Genomic DNA, 15,641 nt, shown 5'->3' with positions numbered 1-15,641 from the left:
ATCACCGATAATGATAATGACCCTCAAGGTACTGCAGTACAATTCACGTGGCGTGAATAAAGGACTTGGCGTCGAACGCCACGCAAAATCTTCTGGTCGAAGGTCATTGATGTATACCTGTCGCCGGAAGTGAGAAGCTTGCCATTGAGGCATGCAAGCTTCAAAGTACTGATGGGGTTGTTCCTAGATCAACTTCTTGGATAATGAGCTGAAGTCGACAAGAAGCGATCCGTCAAAGGAGGGCCTTAATGAATCCCACATCAATGACACGGAACGGAGCTAATGATTTTAGTGGAGGTGAAAACAAACTGTGACATATGATTCAGGGTGGCGATCATGAATGGATGAAGGATAATGTATGGCAGTGGATGGGACACGGTTGACACTTTCAGAATGACTCCTCTTGAACATATAACGACACTGATGCGATGGATCGGTAGCATTACCCCAAATGTGGATGGTTTGGCGAGGACCATGGTGATGAGACCGGTGAATGAAACAACCCAACCCGATGTGGTACGGAGGAAAAGTGTCATGTTCAAGAGCGACTTGCTACCATTAAACTTTGATGTTCTCCCAATTTTTCCCCAGTCATTTCTGACCAGTACCTCTTTATTTTTGTCAAGCTTGAGGAGGATAACATATGCTTGTTCTATAACCTGCCCTTCGGGCAAGCCCATCGCTATGATTTAACGAGCCTAGCGATAGGGAAACTCGTTCTCGTCTAAAGACAAGTTTGTCGCTATTTAATGAATTTAACGAGTCTAACGACAAGGATAACTCGGTCCTTTTCATTTTTAGAGAGTCTGAAAAGGTACAGAAAGTTAACTCCATGATTCCTTTTTCGTCATCTAATCCCTTTAGTCCGAAAAAGTATAAAACAATACAGAAGGGATGGGTGTTCGGTATTTTTAACGAGCTGAACAAGACAAGCGCTCGATCTTTTTGTGCAATAATCCCTCAGGTCCAAAAAGATTAAAATCTAGAGGAGGGATAGCGTTCCGGTTGTTTAACGAGCTGGAAGGCCAAAACTCGGCAAACTTTTCATATTTTACGAGTCAGTGAAAAGAGCTCAAAGAAGACTCGTCTTTTGAGGAACGAGTGATAAACAGGGATAGCAGCAGATTCCAGGTACAGGTTGGAATTTTCCAATCACGGTAGTGTCACAAGGATGGCTAGGTGAAATCACTCTTCGCAGCTGTTCCTCAAAATGGGTAAACACACATATGGGGGTGAACGACCGGCCAAATGAAATGGAGGTGATGGATGAAAACACGACCAAGGCTTTTAAGGTTGATAAATTTACGATCGCAATGGTTATTTACCGAGATAGGTTCATTTTTAATGAGCTTGAACTCTGGTGGAAACTTTTGCTCACGCTTTTCTATTTTTTAATGAGCATAAATTCTGCGGTAAAACTGCTCGATTCATGGTCAAATTTGATTTTTTACTTTTACTAGCTTTTCTCTTTTCAAATGTAGTACTTCACATTCAATTGCTGCAACAAACTTTGTTAGAAATGGACAATATTTGCATGAAAAGGAGATTATAACCCTAATATTTAACTTTAAACTGTGTAAAAAGTCATAAAAAGGTGTTTTTACCTCTCATTTACCATTTCATTTGCATTTTGCTTGTTGGAGCTCTGGAGGTGCCTCTTCTTCCTTGATTTTCACCAGCTGATTCCGGGAGATTCTGTGGACGATTTTCGGCGCCGTTTGGACCAGGTAGGAGCTAAACCTTAGCCCTTCACTTTCATGGTTTCCTTTTTCAGTTTCATGCACATTTTTCAGGGTTTCTGGGCCCCAGGGGTTTCATCAGGGCGCCCTGGCATCAGCGCAGGTTTCCCTTTCGAAACTTGCGCTGTATTTCAGGTGGTCTTAAGGCAGACTGCCTCTCAGCGCAAGGGGGAGACTCTCTGCCTGCGCTGGGCCTAAAAAAACTGATCCTGCATGTGCTTTTTGATGATTTTTCGCCAGTTTTTCATCAAAATTAGGAACTTACTCCTTCTCTTTTTTGCTTGCAGGGAACTTTGAACAAAATGTCCCTTACATGGCGAGAACGAGAACATGAAGCAGAGGACATGGTTGCACTCCATGACCCGGTCACGGTGAACGCGCTTCGGAACTGTGGCCTACTGAAGTTCTTCCGTATCTCTAGCATGAGAGCACAGATTTCTTTACTGCAGTATATGCTTGATGCTTGGGATCCTGTTAACCAAGTATTCCAGATTAGGGGGAAAACCATCCCCTTGACCATAGAGGACATGTACTTCTTGACTGGGTTGTCAAGGCGGGGTGCCCCCATTTCTTTGTCAGGTACGGCTCGAGGGACTACTTCCACCAGAGACTATATCCGTCAGTATTGCCGGGAAGGTTCACAGCCGAGCAAAGACGGCAAGATCAATATCCGTGACATCACTGACAGGTCTCTTAGGTCCATTCTGTTTACTATTGGTAGGATGGTCGGCAGCGCAGCTTTACATGTTGCCAACAGATCTTATATGCAGCACGCCTTGGAGTGTCTCCAACCGAAAGTGTTTAACTGGTGTGATGCAGTACTTGTTCAGATGAAAAGTCAATTGACCAAGGTAAAGGACGGGAGGCTGAAGAACTTTGGATTTGGTTCTATTTTGACTGCCTTTGCCTTGGAGAAAATTCCATTGATGCAGCCTCAGTATATTATACTTGACTTGCCTTCTTCGACCGAGCCACGCATGCATAGGTGGGTTGACCACATGTCCCGACATGCTGGTCAACCTCAGATTACTTTCACTGAGGCCTTCTTTAGGTGGTTCGAGCGTCAGGAGATGGCGTTTTCTGAGTATCCATATGTGGGTATGGACTACCGAGGTGATCCGGACTTGGTGCTACCGGATGGCGAGCAATGGGGCGCTATTGGTAAAATCTCTGACCACATTACTGTTTATTGTTTTTACTCGTGATGTTACTGTGCAAAACTGATCAAACTCTTGGGTGCATGCAGATGTTGGTCCTGTTCGTCCAACAGCTCGTCCACGATCGCCAGTTGCTGCCCCAGCAGCAGAGCCTGCTAGGCGAGTTGTTATTCGCGACCTTGGTGATACTGAGATACTTGCAGCTGTGCAGGAGCAGGTCGAGAGCCTTACTCGTGGTCTTCCGGATGTACAGATTGACGAGTTACCTTTACAGTTGCAGCGGCACACTATTGGCGTGCCTAGACGATGGACTCGTCTCTTGCGCATGATTGCACAGACCGTGACGTACTTTCATGAGCACCACTAGGCTAGGGTGCCCCCTAGCATCTTTTTGAGTTCTAGGTCATATGACCAATTTTGTTTTGATTACAGCACATTATGTACAGACTATAAACAGCTTTATATATTTTGATTTTCGGGGTTTATTCTGGTTTATTTGCGATCCACTTGCATAGCACCGATGCATCTCTTTGCAAATGTCTATCTAATACATAGTTTGCTAATGAATCTGTTAATGTGTTCAAGTTTCTGGAAATATGCTGGTATTGAATTGAATCAAACTCTCTTTCCAAAATCTTAACTCTTAGAAACATTCGATAAATAGCTGGATTGCGGACTGAATATATACCAGTGAGTTGTAGTATCACAAGCTGTGAGTCTAGCCTAACAATTAGTCGGCGTATACCATGAGCGATGGTATCAGAGAGGAGTTCAATCAACGCGCTATACTCAGCGATGTTGTTCGTTGACTGCCCAATACACACCCCTCTGAAACTCACTAACTCGCCGCTTGGATAAAAAATGGCCCATGCTGCGGAGGATAAATTCCGCGTACTACGACTCGCTCCGTCGGCATATCCCACATATGTCTCAGAATAATTCGACATCTGCAACAAACGAGAAGGGTGGATTACTAAACCGAAACAAACACTTTAGCGAAAACAAAATACAACAAAAGCACTCAGGTTACTATTCAGGCATAGTAACGCTTGAGGTACAACCCGTTGTGGGGTTGCGCCAGTGGTATCCCGTCATAATCCATTAACTCGTAGGCTCCTTTTGCTAACACCCTTTTAACAATATAGGGACCCATCCATAAGGACTTGAATTTTCCTGCTCCTAATTTATCGGATTCTTGGTCGTAAAGCAAAACCAAGTCACCCTCAGAGAAGATACGAGGTTTGACATTCTTGTCGAACTGTGCTTTGACTCGTTTCTTATGGGCTTCGTTCGCCAAAGCGGCGTCACGACGGTTTTCATCCAACTGGATCAATTCCAAGAAACGAGCTTCTTCTTCTGAGGTTCCGGGGAGGAGGTCAATTGCGAGTTTAAGAGACGAAATTTCGCACTGGATCGGTAAGACTGCCTCCAGGCCATACACCAATTGGAATGGTGTGAACCCAGTGGCGTTCTTCACCGAGGTTCGGTAAGCCCACAATGCTGAGTACAGGAGTAGGTGCCATCTTCTTTTGTGAACCCCGATCATCCTTTGCAACATACGCTTCAGGACCTTGTTGATTGCCTCAACTTGTCCGTTGGCTTGTGGATAATATGGGGTAGAGCTGTCGTGAGATAGCCCTAGTTTGGCAGCTAATTCAACCATCATGTGATTGCGAAAATGCGATCCATGATCTGTCACTATAGCCTGCGGAACGCCGAACCTGGCGACTACATGATTAAAAAAGAAAAGGGCAGCTGTTTCACCAGTGTTATCCAATGTAGGCATCGCCTCGGCCCATTTGGTAAAATAGTCAACAGCGACTATAATATACCCATGCCCCCCGGTCGAGGTGGGGTTACATTGCATGAAATCGATGCCCCACTTGGCAAAAGGCCCAACAGCAACTATAGGCTGCAAGGGTGCGGGTGGTCTCCTGGTTTTGCTATCAAAGATCTGACATGCATGGCAACTTCTGACAGCTATTATGCAATCTTTAAACATAGTTGGCCAGAAATATCCTGCTCGTAAGATTCTTTGTGCTGTTGCATATCCAGATTGATGCCCCCCGCACGCGCCTGAATGACAATCATTCAGGGCTTTCTCGGCCTCCTCATGGGTAAGGCACCTCCTCAAAACCGTATCGACACCACGACGGTAAAGTGTATCACCGACGATCATGTAGTCTTTAGATTGGTATCGTATACGCTTCCGTTCCGAGTGTGAGGTATTAGGCCTAAATTTTTGGGTTTGGAGATAAACAATGATGTCTCCATACCACTCATCGCTTACTGATATCAGAAACAAATTTTCATCCACGATTGACTGTTCTGATGTTTCATCGTTGGACGACGATGGGAGATCGCATAATAATTCCGCGAAAACTAGAGCTTTCTTCGATTTGGATTTTACAAAATCCAAATCAAACTCTTGAAGGATGGCTATCCATTTTGAATATTTGCCCCCAAGCAACTGTCGCGACAGTATATACGTCATGGGGTTGCAATCTGACAGAATGGTAGTTTTCCTAAAGAGGACATAATGTCGAAACCTTTGAATCGCTTGAACAGCAGCAAGCGCTAGTTTTTCAACATAGGAATATTTACTTTCTGTGTCATTTAAGTTTTTACTTAAATAATAAATAGGATGTTCAATTCCATCGACTTCTTGCACTAAGACCATCGCAATGGTCGTATCTGCTGCAGCTAGATACAGGTTAAAATCTCTTTGATAGTCCGGGGCGTACATTAATGATGCTCTTACTAGAGAATCTTTCAGAGCGTCAAAGGAAGCTTGCGCAACCTGGTCCCAGACAAAAGGCACATCCTTTTTCAAAAGATGAGTATAACCTTTGGCAAGTTCTGCGTAATTTGGAATGAACCTCCTCAGAAAGTTTGCTTTCCCTTGGAGTTTCTGAATCTGAAGCAAATTTGAAGGTGGAGGCAAATTAATGATTGCCTGAACCTTACAGGGGTCGAGACGAATCCCATCCTTAGAGACTACAAAGCCAAGTAAACGACCAGAACCGACGCAAAACACACATTTGTGCGGATTGAGTCTTATCTTGTAGTGTCGGCAACGTAGAAATATTGCTCTCAAATGCCGCGGATGATCAGTCCGCTTCCGCGAATGAGCCGGAAGATCGTCGAGGTAAGGTTGAACGATGTTCTTGATGTCATGGAAGGCATAATTCATTGCCCTCTGAAACGTCGCCCCTGCGTTCTTTAAACCAAAGGGTAATTTTTGATAAGCGAATGTGCCCCACGGACAAATAAATGCAGTCTTAGACTGGTCCTGTGGGCGGATATTTATTTGATTATACCCGGAAAATCCATCCATAAAGGAAAAGATTTCACATCCGGCGCATTCATCAATTATCTGGTCGATGAAGGGTGTAGGGTAGTTGTCCTTTGGAAAAGCTTGGTTTACATCCCTATAGTCAACGCACACTCTTATCGTCCCTTGTTTTTTCATAATAGGGACAATATTCGATACCCAATCGGTTAGAGGAACCGGGTAGATGAATCCAGCATGGAGAAGTTTTTCAACTTCTGCCTTAATGGCAGCGGCTTTCTTGGGGTGAACCTGTCGAAGCCGTTGTCTTACTGGTTTGACATCAGGATACATTTTAATCTCATGTTCAACTATGCTCGAGTCAATGCCTGGCATTTCATCATATGACCATGCAAAGACATCTCTAAATTCGCGAAAGAGAGCACCATATATTTCTAGTTCTGAAGGGGAACAACTTTTGCCGACATGAATATTCTCTACAACATCAGATTTTGTCGAGATGTTTACGGCTACGGTCTCTTCAATATTGGATAGGTTTCGCTCTGAATCCACCGTATTTACAGTATTTGTTAGGAATTCAAATACTGAAGGGTGATATAGGTCGTGTTGAGTTTCTTCTTCACACTCTAGAAGAAGGGAACGATGGTGGTGATCATTCCATGGTGCCCCCTCAATCATCATTGATTGTAAGATTCATTCGTCAGCCCCATGAACTTTTGACCATGGATCTAATGGGGTACCATATTCTCCAGACCTATCTACCCAAACGCTTGACGAGCGTTGATTTGGGCTCGCCTCCCATGCCTGAAATATTGATTGCTACAATATTTCTATAGGGCTAGGTGGCAACACCACTTGATAATCCATGACGACTTTGTCTTCTGCGACCTTTGAAGAAGATACCATGTTGCATGTTGCTACAAACGGGATGTCCCCTACATGGAAAGGAGGTGGCAACGCGAAAGTTCCCATCATTGTGGGATCTTTCAGCAAACCTACTCTGATATCTTGCACTGAATGGTCGCTCCCATGGATCAGGGGAATGCTTCCAGTAACTTGTGAACCATTAGGGAGGAAATTCTGTTGGTCGACGACCGTAATCCCTCCTTCAAATGGGAATGCGATCTTCCTAAAATATGTCGACACTACAGCTGCCATGGCATATATCCATGGTCTTCCCAGTAGGATGTTATAGTCAAGATTGCCATCAATGACTTCAACATCAATTTCCACTGTTTTTCCTCCTAGTTCAACCTTAAAGTTATTTAGGATACCGTACGGAGTGTACGTCCTACCGTCAAATGCTTTCAATGTCGTCGAAGATCCCGACAAGGTTGGAGATCCAAGAGTTTTCCAGCAACTCATCGACATGATACATGTTGACGCTCCCTCATCAATAATCGTTCTATGAACAGTTTTGTTGAGTGCTTTCACTTGAATAAGGAAAGCTAATTGCGCTGGTAACTGAGGATCATATCCTTTGTGATCAAAGGATACAAGATTGGAATCTTTAGGATCCACTCCACCAATTGCTGATAACAATGCCTGCCTTTGGGATGGACAATTTTGCAGTACCTCAAGAGTCGACATAGCAGATGGCGATTGGGCCAAATCTTCCACTATATTATAATGCTGCGCCGCTCTGGCGCGAGGATTAAATGTCGACTTGTGTACTACTCCCTTAGGTGGCTTTATTGTTAATTCATGCGTGAGGGGGGGTACAACTTCTGCCGAAGTTGTTGTCGAACTACTGGGTTGATCTTTCCCTTTGTCGTTCGACACCGGCGGATTCCCATAATCTTTATTCCTGGTCGAGATCAAAGCATCATTTTGCTTAGAAACCGACAACATAAGCACTTGAGACGGGGAAGCATTTCCACTATCAACCATATTTTGACCTGGGGTGGGAAATGGATCAGTCAACACAGCTGAAGTTTGGGAACTTTTAAAGAACCTCTTTAACTCAGCTTTGAACGGACAGTTCTTTGTCGAATGATTTTCATCGCATATCTGACATGGATAAAATTGTTTCCCTTGCCCAGGAGGGTTTGAAGAAGTTTTTTGAGGGGATGACTCACCCTGTTTCTTCTTCTTCCCTTTGTTTTGTTTCTTCTTGCTTCCTGGTTGATTGGAGTTTTTGCCTTTATCCGTAGATACAGCATTTACCTCCGAAGCAAGAATCTCTTGATTTGCTTTTTGATTCGAAGTCTTACGGGCTTTCTTATTTGAGTCCCTTGTCGACTTAGCGTTTGCAGTTCCAATCACGCCATCACCGGCATGAGAGTCACTATTTGATCCGGGAGGAGGAGGGATTGAAAATTCCGGTCTTGGGGAATCAGGTATCTTATCATAGAGCGTGCCCGACTGAGTATAAACTAAGTCTAAATATTGAGCACGAGCAATAACCTGCTCCTCTGTTACGACGCCTCCCTTGGCCACATCTTCTGTTATAGCAGGAAGAAGCGACTTTATAAACCACTCAGCCAATAGCTGATCCGGGACATAGGTCTTTACCATTCTGCGACGACGACGCCACTCATGTATATGATCTGATATATGTGTGGCCGTTGTCTGCTTGAAATTGGTCAAGATCTCTGTTCCAGTTTCGTACCTTATAGGTAACTGAAAGTGTGTTAAGAAAGTCGTGGCTAGGGAACTAAAATTGTCGAAAGAGGCTCTAGGTAATTCAATATACCATTTAGCCGCCGGACCAGTCAATGTCCTCTGGAAAAGGCGAAGCCTTATCGAATCATCATTCAAGGTATTCGACGAACACCACAGATGGAATGTCATCACATGATTCGACGGGTCTTCGCCAGGATTTCCATTGAATTTAGGAATGTCCGAAGGAAGTTTGTGAGGAATCGCTGGCCACCAATGGGCATAGGCGATTGGATCGTTCGTTAATCGATGTAAATCTGGTAATTCTAGGGTCGCCACGAATGGCAACTGCTGATTCAGGTTTGGCGAGGCGTACCCAGGATACGATGGAATCGCCTGAGCAGTAGGCCTTTGCATACCAGCATAATGCAACTGATGTTGATATGACTGATACGGCTGGTGGGCTTGGCCACTGTAAAGTGGTTGATTTAACCCGTTCTGAATATAGGGTTGCCCACTATTCGCAAAGATCTGTTGCTCAGATCCCTGGTACACCTGTTGAAACTGAGGTTGTTGGTATTGCACCATCCATGGTTGTGAAGCCATGTTTTGCTGTGCGACACTAACCGACGGACCAAGATGCGGGGTTATGGTTCCCGTTTGTATCTGTGTCGTCCCGGCAGTTGGCGATTGTGGTTGTGTTGCAGGGTCAATAGGCTGTTGCATTACAACTTGGGGTTGACATACAACAGGCATTGATTGAACTTGCGACACGGTTACAATTGCTGGCGTCGTCGGGATACTAGACATAGGTACACACTGTTGCATGGAATATACAACTCTTGGTTGTTGGGGTAACATAGGTACCCAACCACTCGTCGTTACTTCAGTCAAACCTGAATGTTGTTGAAAACTGCCGTATGGGTATCCCCCCGGAAGGGGAAGTGAAAGGGCATATTGCCCCCCATACGGTAACAATCCGGAGCTCAAGGGTATAGATGGCCTTTGAGGGCTGGATGGCCCAAACTGATTTCCAAAGGGATCAATTTGTCTAGTTTCAACATAAGAATTACCGGGTATTATACCGGAAGAACAAATTGGAACAGACCAAGTTGTCATAATAGTCCCTGGGTGGACTCCTTCTAGCTGATGAGAGCTAGTCGGGACAGCTGGTATGCCGGCAAACATAGTTGGATTGGCAGCAGGAGCTTCTGCTGTCGCTGTGTCGTTTGGCATAGTCCTAGATGTCGACGGTTGCTCAGACATTTTAAGTCTATCCAATAAACTGCCTAACGATTCTACAAGAACTTCCTGTGGCGATGGACAAACTTCTGATGCAGAAGGAAAAAGAGTGGTACCTACTCCAAAATGAGTTGGAGTATTTGCTTGCTGGTCCTCTACGATTTCCTCTATTGCGATCAGACCAGGAGGAAGAGGAAGACCGTCAGGTCCGTAAAAGATTTCTGGTGCCGAAGAAGGGGTTGCTTCGACAGCGATAGTTGTTTGAACAACAAGACTCTGTGGACCGGTTTCAGATGGAACTGGTTCAGTTATGCAAGTACTTGTCTTCAGACTAGGATCAGTACAACTGTCCCTCTGTTGCTGTTGAACTTCTTCAATAGAGGCAGGGATTCCAGAAATATTAGGAGTGACCAGAATCTCAGATGTTGTCGGAACTGTTGTTCTAACTTTAATGGGAGATTTTGACCTGGTCAAGCGAGTTCGCTTCGTCCGTACTACTCTCGGTTCCGGAGACAAAGACGGTTGACTCGCGAGTCTCCCCGAACGACGGAGTTTTAATTGACTTTCCTCCACGGTTGCAGATTACTTGATCAACTAAAATACAAAAAGGGGAATTATGTTTCCGTATTGAATGAATTTTATTAGACGCTTTTAGACACAACTTTGCTTTTTCATGTTTTAAGAGTCGAGAAAAAGCTAAAGATGACTCTAGTCGCCTTCGATGTATTAACGAGCCCGAAGTGACAAATGCTCGGTTGGACCTTTTCAGTTATAGAGTTTGAAAAGGGCCAAAAGAAACTGCTCTGGAGATCTAGGCAGAGGGTGTGCCAAACCTTTCGCGAAACCACAGAATACGTTTTACGGTACGGGTGGTCGATCTTCGTGAATGCTGTGTTCACTGCATCGCGATCAGTAGGGCGGCCGACACGGCTTCCTAAGGATAAAGGATAAATTCCTATAGGGGTCTCCCAATATACGCGACGGTACGCGGGAGCACAAGTCCGTATTAGTGCTATCGTCCCTCAGGAGGAATCACCCACCTTCGTAGAGATCGACAGTCACTACGTTTAACGACGCCGGAACACGTCTCTACCTAGACCTCTATTGTGAGCGTTATGTTACAATGCGTTTTTAGATTCATTCAATATATTTTAAGTTGATCTTGTTTAGCAGTTTGTCTTTCAGGATCACCACGAGATGTATTGGTACAAATTCCTAAATGCAGCTAAAATGATAAGCAAGCTTTACAATCTTTTTAGCTTTGAAAATCCTAACTACTGAGGGGAGAGAAAAACACTATCTTTCCACACAGAGCACAAAGCACAAACTAATGCACTTTCTCCTAGATCAATCACGCAAACTTATCAAAATGCAAATGCAAGATGCATGTATTTCTTTTCTTTTCCCTTAATGTTGATGTAGACAAAAGGAAACTGTTGTATAATTTTTGAATTCAATTTGCAGCGTAAACAAACAAGTTTTGTCTAAAATGAAAAGACACCTTACAGGTACTTGTTTCAACACTAAAAATGTATGAATTCAAACCATAAAATGAAAAACAAACAAACTCAAACAGCCATGAACAGTAATAAAACTAGCTCTTAAGATCACAAAGACACTTTTACAGTTCAGGATCTAAGAGGCCACAACTATACTGGTTCGCTTTTCACAATGGGAAACTGTAACTGAAGCAAGAAATACTGAAAGAACACTCACAGTTTCATCACACAACTGAGGCGGAATAATGTCAAGGAAAGTTGGTTTACAGCAAGTACAATGACAAGCAATCAGCAGCAAAAAATCAGTGAAAACAGGGCTAAGACATAGTGGGAAACCTCAGGAAGACATAGCCTAACTGGATCAGCGCAGGCTCTGGTCTGTCAAATTGACTCTCAGCGCAGTTCCCGAAGGGAGTACCTGCGCTGAAATGCAGACTGCCTGTGGACAGCCTGCACTGAGACACGAGAGTTGCGTTTACAAGGATTTCCGGGTCATAAAAAGCTCAAAAATGCATTTTTTTGCTGAAATAAAAAGCTATAGGTCAAGTAAAGGCTAAGGGATGATCAAGAGGATGAAAAGCTATCACAAAGAGTACAAGAGTCTTTTGTAGATCAGCTCTTCAAATCATGAATCTGCTCAGTAAATGAGCAAGAGTAGCAGGCCCTCTACTTCGCTTTTGATATAGTCAAAAGCTTTTCGATTTGGTACTCTTTGGTTCAGGAAATGAATAGCAAAGATACTACAAACACCAACAAGATACTGGGTTCCCCAGCGGAGTCGCCAGTTTGTTGTGGGGAAAAGTATCCGACTCGGATGACCCTATCCCTACTCTAAGGGTGACAGTCCTTAGCAACAACTGAAAGTAAAGCTTTGATTATTTTCCTTTATGAAAGTACAGAGAAGGAAGAAAAGATTGACCAACCGGTGTCTTTCGCTTTTGTCGATCCTGTCCTCTCTCTTTGTCTCTTGTTCCCAGCTCCTTGCTCCCTTTGCCGGCCCAGCTACACACAGATCCTGCACAAACAAGAGAGGGAAACTACAAGAAACATGTACTCATAACTGATGCATGGATTAGAGTGAATCAGATATACAAGTAAATACAATACATCAATGCAATACAAGTATATAGGAGAACATTCAAAGCTTTATTGATAGAAGTAAAAGGGTTCTGAGAAGGTTACAACCATCAATGGCTCCAATCCAGCAGCACCTCCCCAGCAGCAAGAAATCTCCTCTTCACCTCTATAAAATCAATCACCCAATAGCTCTAACTGTAAACCAACAGCACCTCCTTGCTTTGCATAAAATTCCAGCCCCCTTAGACCTCATAGAAGAGCTCTATATATAGGAGAGAAGAAGAGAGGATGAGTCAGCTTGAGGCTGGCATGAAGTTGACTAGTGTCCTCTCCCTCTTCAGTTAAACTTCAGTTCTTGAGTCCACTTGGAGATCCTTGCTTACACATGGAGATCAAGTACCTCTTACTCATCACAGGGCGAATCCCATGAACCAAGTGTCAGTTTGGAAGCTTCCTGGGCAATTGACACCTTGCAGAATGACTGTGCCACTTGGCCAATCTCGCCCAGCGCAGGTAGCCTTCATTAGATTTGACTTACAGCGCAGGTACAAGGAGGAGCAGTTGCATTCCAGCGCAGATGCTCAGTGGAGCAGCTGACATGATCCAAAAATAGCCTGTTTCTGAGTGTTTTCAGGTGGAGAACTGATGGGAAGTGCTGTGGTTTGCTGACCTTGTTCTTCTAGGGGTAAGAACAACATGTTTAGGGACTAAGGATCCCTGTAATTATTGACATTTCATGCTCCATGCTGCGAGGCACAAAAATGTCTATAACAAACCTCTCTCTTAGAAATGCCCCCCGACCCTCCACGCCACGCACCGAGGCCGCCTAGGCACCCACAAGCGCAGCAGGGGGCGAAACTCGATCACTTGACCGCTGCGGCAAACCACGATGCGAAGGAAAAGGAAGGAAGAAAATGCAAATCAAGAGGGTCGCTAGACAATACAAGGACACATATCCGAACAGGAGGAGGGATCGGGCAGCACCCGCGCACCCTACGTACAGGTAACCTAGGGGATTTCCCACAACTTTACCGACCGGATGATGAATAATTTTCCCCTACGGCCACCTCCACGCAAAGGAGGGAGGTCGAAGCGTTCCACCTCGAAATCCTTCTTCCAAATAAAAGACCAACCGAGCCCACAACCTCTCTCTTAGAAATGCCCCCGGACCCTCCACGCCACGCACCGAGGCCACCTAGGCACCCACAAGCGCAGCAGGGGGTGAAACTCGATCACTTGACCGCTGCGGCAAACCACGATGAGAAGGAAAAGGAAGGAAGAAAATGCAAATCAAGAGGGTCGCTAGAAAATACAAGGACACATATCCGAACAGGAGGAGGGATCGGGCAGCCCCGCACCCTGCGCACCCTACGTACAGGCAACCTAGGGGATTTCCCACAGCTTTACCAACCGGACGATGAACAATTTTCCCCAACGGCCACCTCCACGCAAAGGAGGGAGGTTGAAGCGTTCCACCTCGAAATCCTTCTTCCAAATAAAATACCAACCGAGCCCACAACCTCTCTCTTAGAAATGCCCCCCGACCCTCCACGCCACGCACCGAGGCCACCTAGGCACCCACAAGCGCAGCAGGGGGCGAAACTCGATCACTTGACCGCTGCGGCAAACCACGATGCGAAGGCAAAGGAAGGAAGCAAATGCAAATCAAGAGGGTCGCTAGACAATACAAGGACACATATCCGAATAGGAGGAGGGATCGGGCAGCCCCGCACCCCGCGCACCCTACGTACAGGCAACCTAGGGGATTTCCCACAGCTTTACCGACCGGACGATGAATAATTTTCCACTACGGCCACCTCCACGCAAAGGAGGGAGGTCGAAGCGTTCCACCTCGAAATCCTTCTTCCAAATAAAAGACCAACCGAGCCCACAACCTCTCTCTTAGAAATGCCCCCCGACCCTCCACGCCACGCACCGACGCCACCTAGGCACCCACAAGCGCAGTAGGGGGCGAAACTCGATCACTTGACCGCTACTGCAAACCACGATGCGAAGGCAAAGGAAGGAAGCAAATGCAAATCAAGAGGGTCGCTAGACAATACAAGGACACATATCCGAACAGGAGGAGGGATCGGGCAGCCCCGCACCCCGCGCACCCTACGTACAGGCAACCTAGGGGATTTCCCACAGCTTTACCGACCGGACGATGAACAATTTTCCCCTACGACCACCTCCACGCAAAGGAGGGAGGTCGAAGCATTCCACCTCGAAATCCTTCTTCCAAATAAAAGACCAACCAAGCCCACAACCTCTCTCTTAGAAATGCCCCCCGACCCTCCATGCCACGCACCTAGGCACCCACAAGCGCAGCAGGGGGCGATACTCGATCACTTGACCGCTGCGGCAAACCACGATGCGAAGGCAAAGGAAGGAAGCAAATGCAAATCAAGAGGGTCGCTAGACAATACAAGGACACATCCGAACAGGAGGAGGGATCGGGCAGCCCCGCACCCCGCGCACCCTACGTACAGGTAACCTAGGGGATTTCCCACAGCTTTACCGACCGGACGATGAATAATTTTCCCCTACGGCCACCTCCACGCAAAGGAGGGAGGTCGAAGCGTTCCACCTCGAAATCCTTCTTCCAAATAAAATACCAACCGAGCCCACAACCTCTCTCTTAGAAATGCCCCCCGACCCTCCACGCCACGCACCGAGGCCACCTAGGCACCCACAAGAGCAGCAGGGGGCGAAACTCGATCACTTGACCGCTGTGGCAAACCACGATGCGAAGGCAAAGGAAGGAAGCAAATCTAAATCAAGAGGGTCGCTAGACAATACAAGGACACATATCCGAACAGGAGGAGGGATCGGGCAGCCCCGCACCCCACGCACCCTACGTACAGGCAACCTAGGGGATTTCCCACAGCTTTACCGACCGGACGATGAATAATTTTCCCCTACGGCCACCTCCACGCAAAGGAGGGAGGTCGAAGCGTTCCACCTCGAAATCCTTCTTCCAAAATAGCCCCCACCATCGATGACTATAGTAGCAAGCCTCCTCCCCATTGGA

Source organism: Pinus tabuliformis, chromosome 6 (genome assembly GCF_031772625.1).
Source record: "Pinus tabuliformis cultivar Carrire ecotype Pingquan chromosome 6, CPIR1, whole genome shotgun sequence".
NCBI classification, from domain to species: domain Eukaryota; kingdom Viridiplantae; phylum Streptophyta; class Pinopsida; order Pinales; family Pinaceae; genus Pinus; species Pinus tabuliformis.
The sequence above is the reverse complement of the archived record's forward strand: the minus strand, read 5'-3'. Positions refer to the sequence as shown.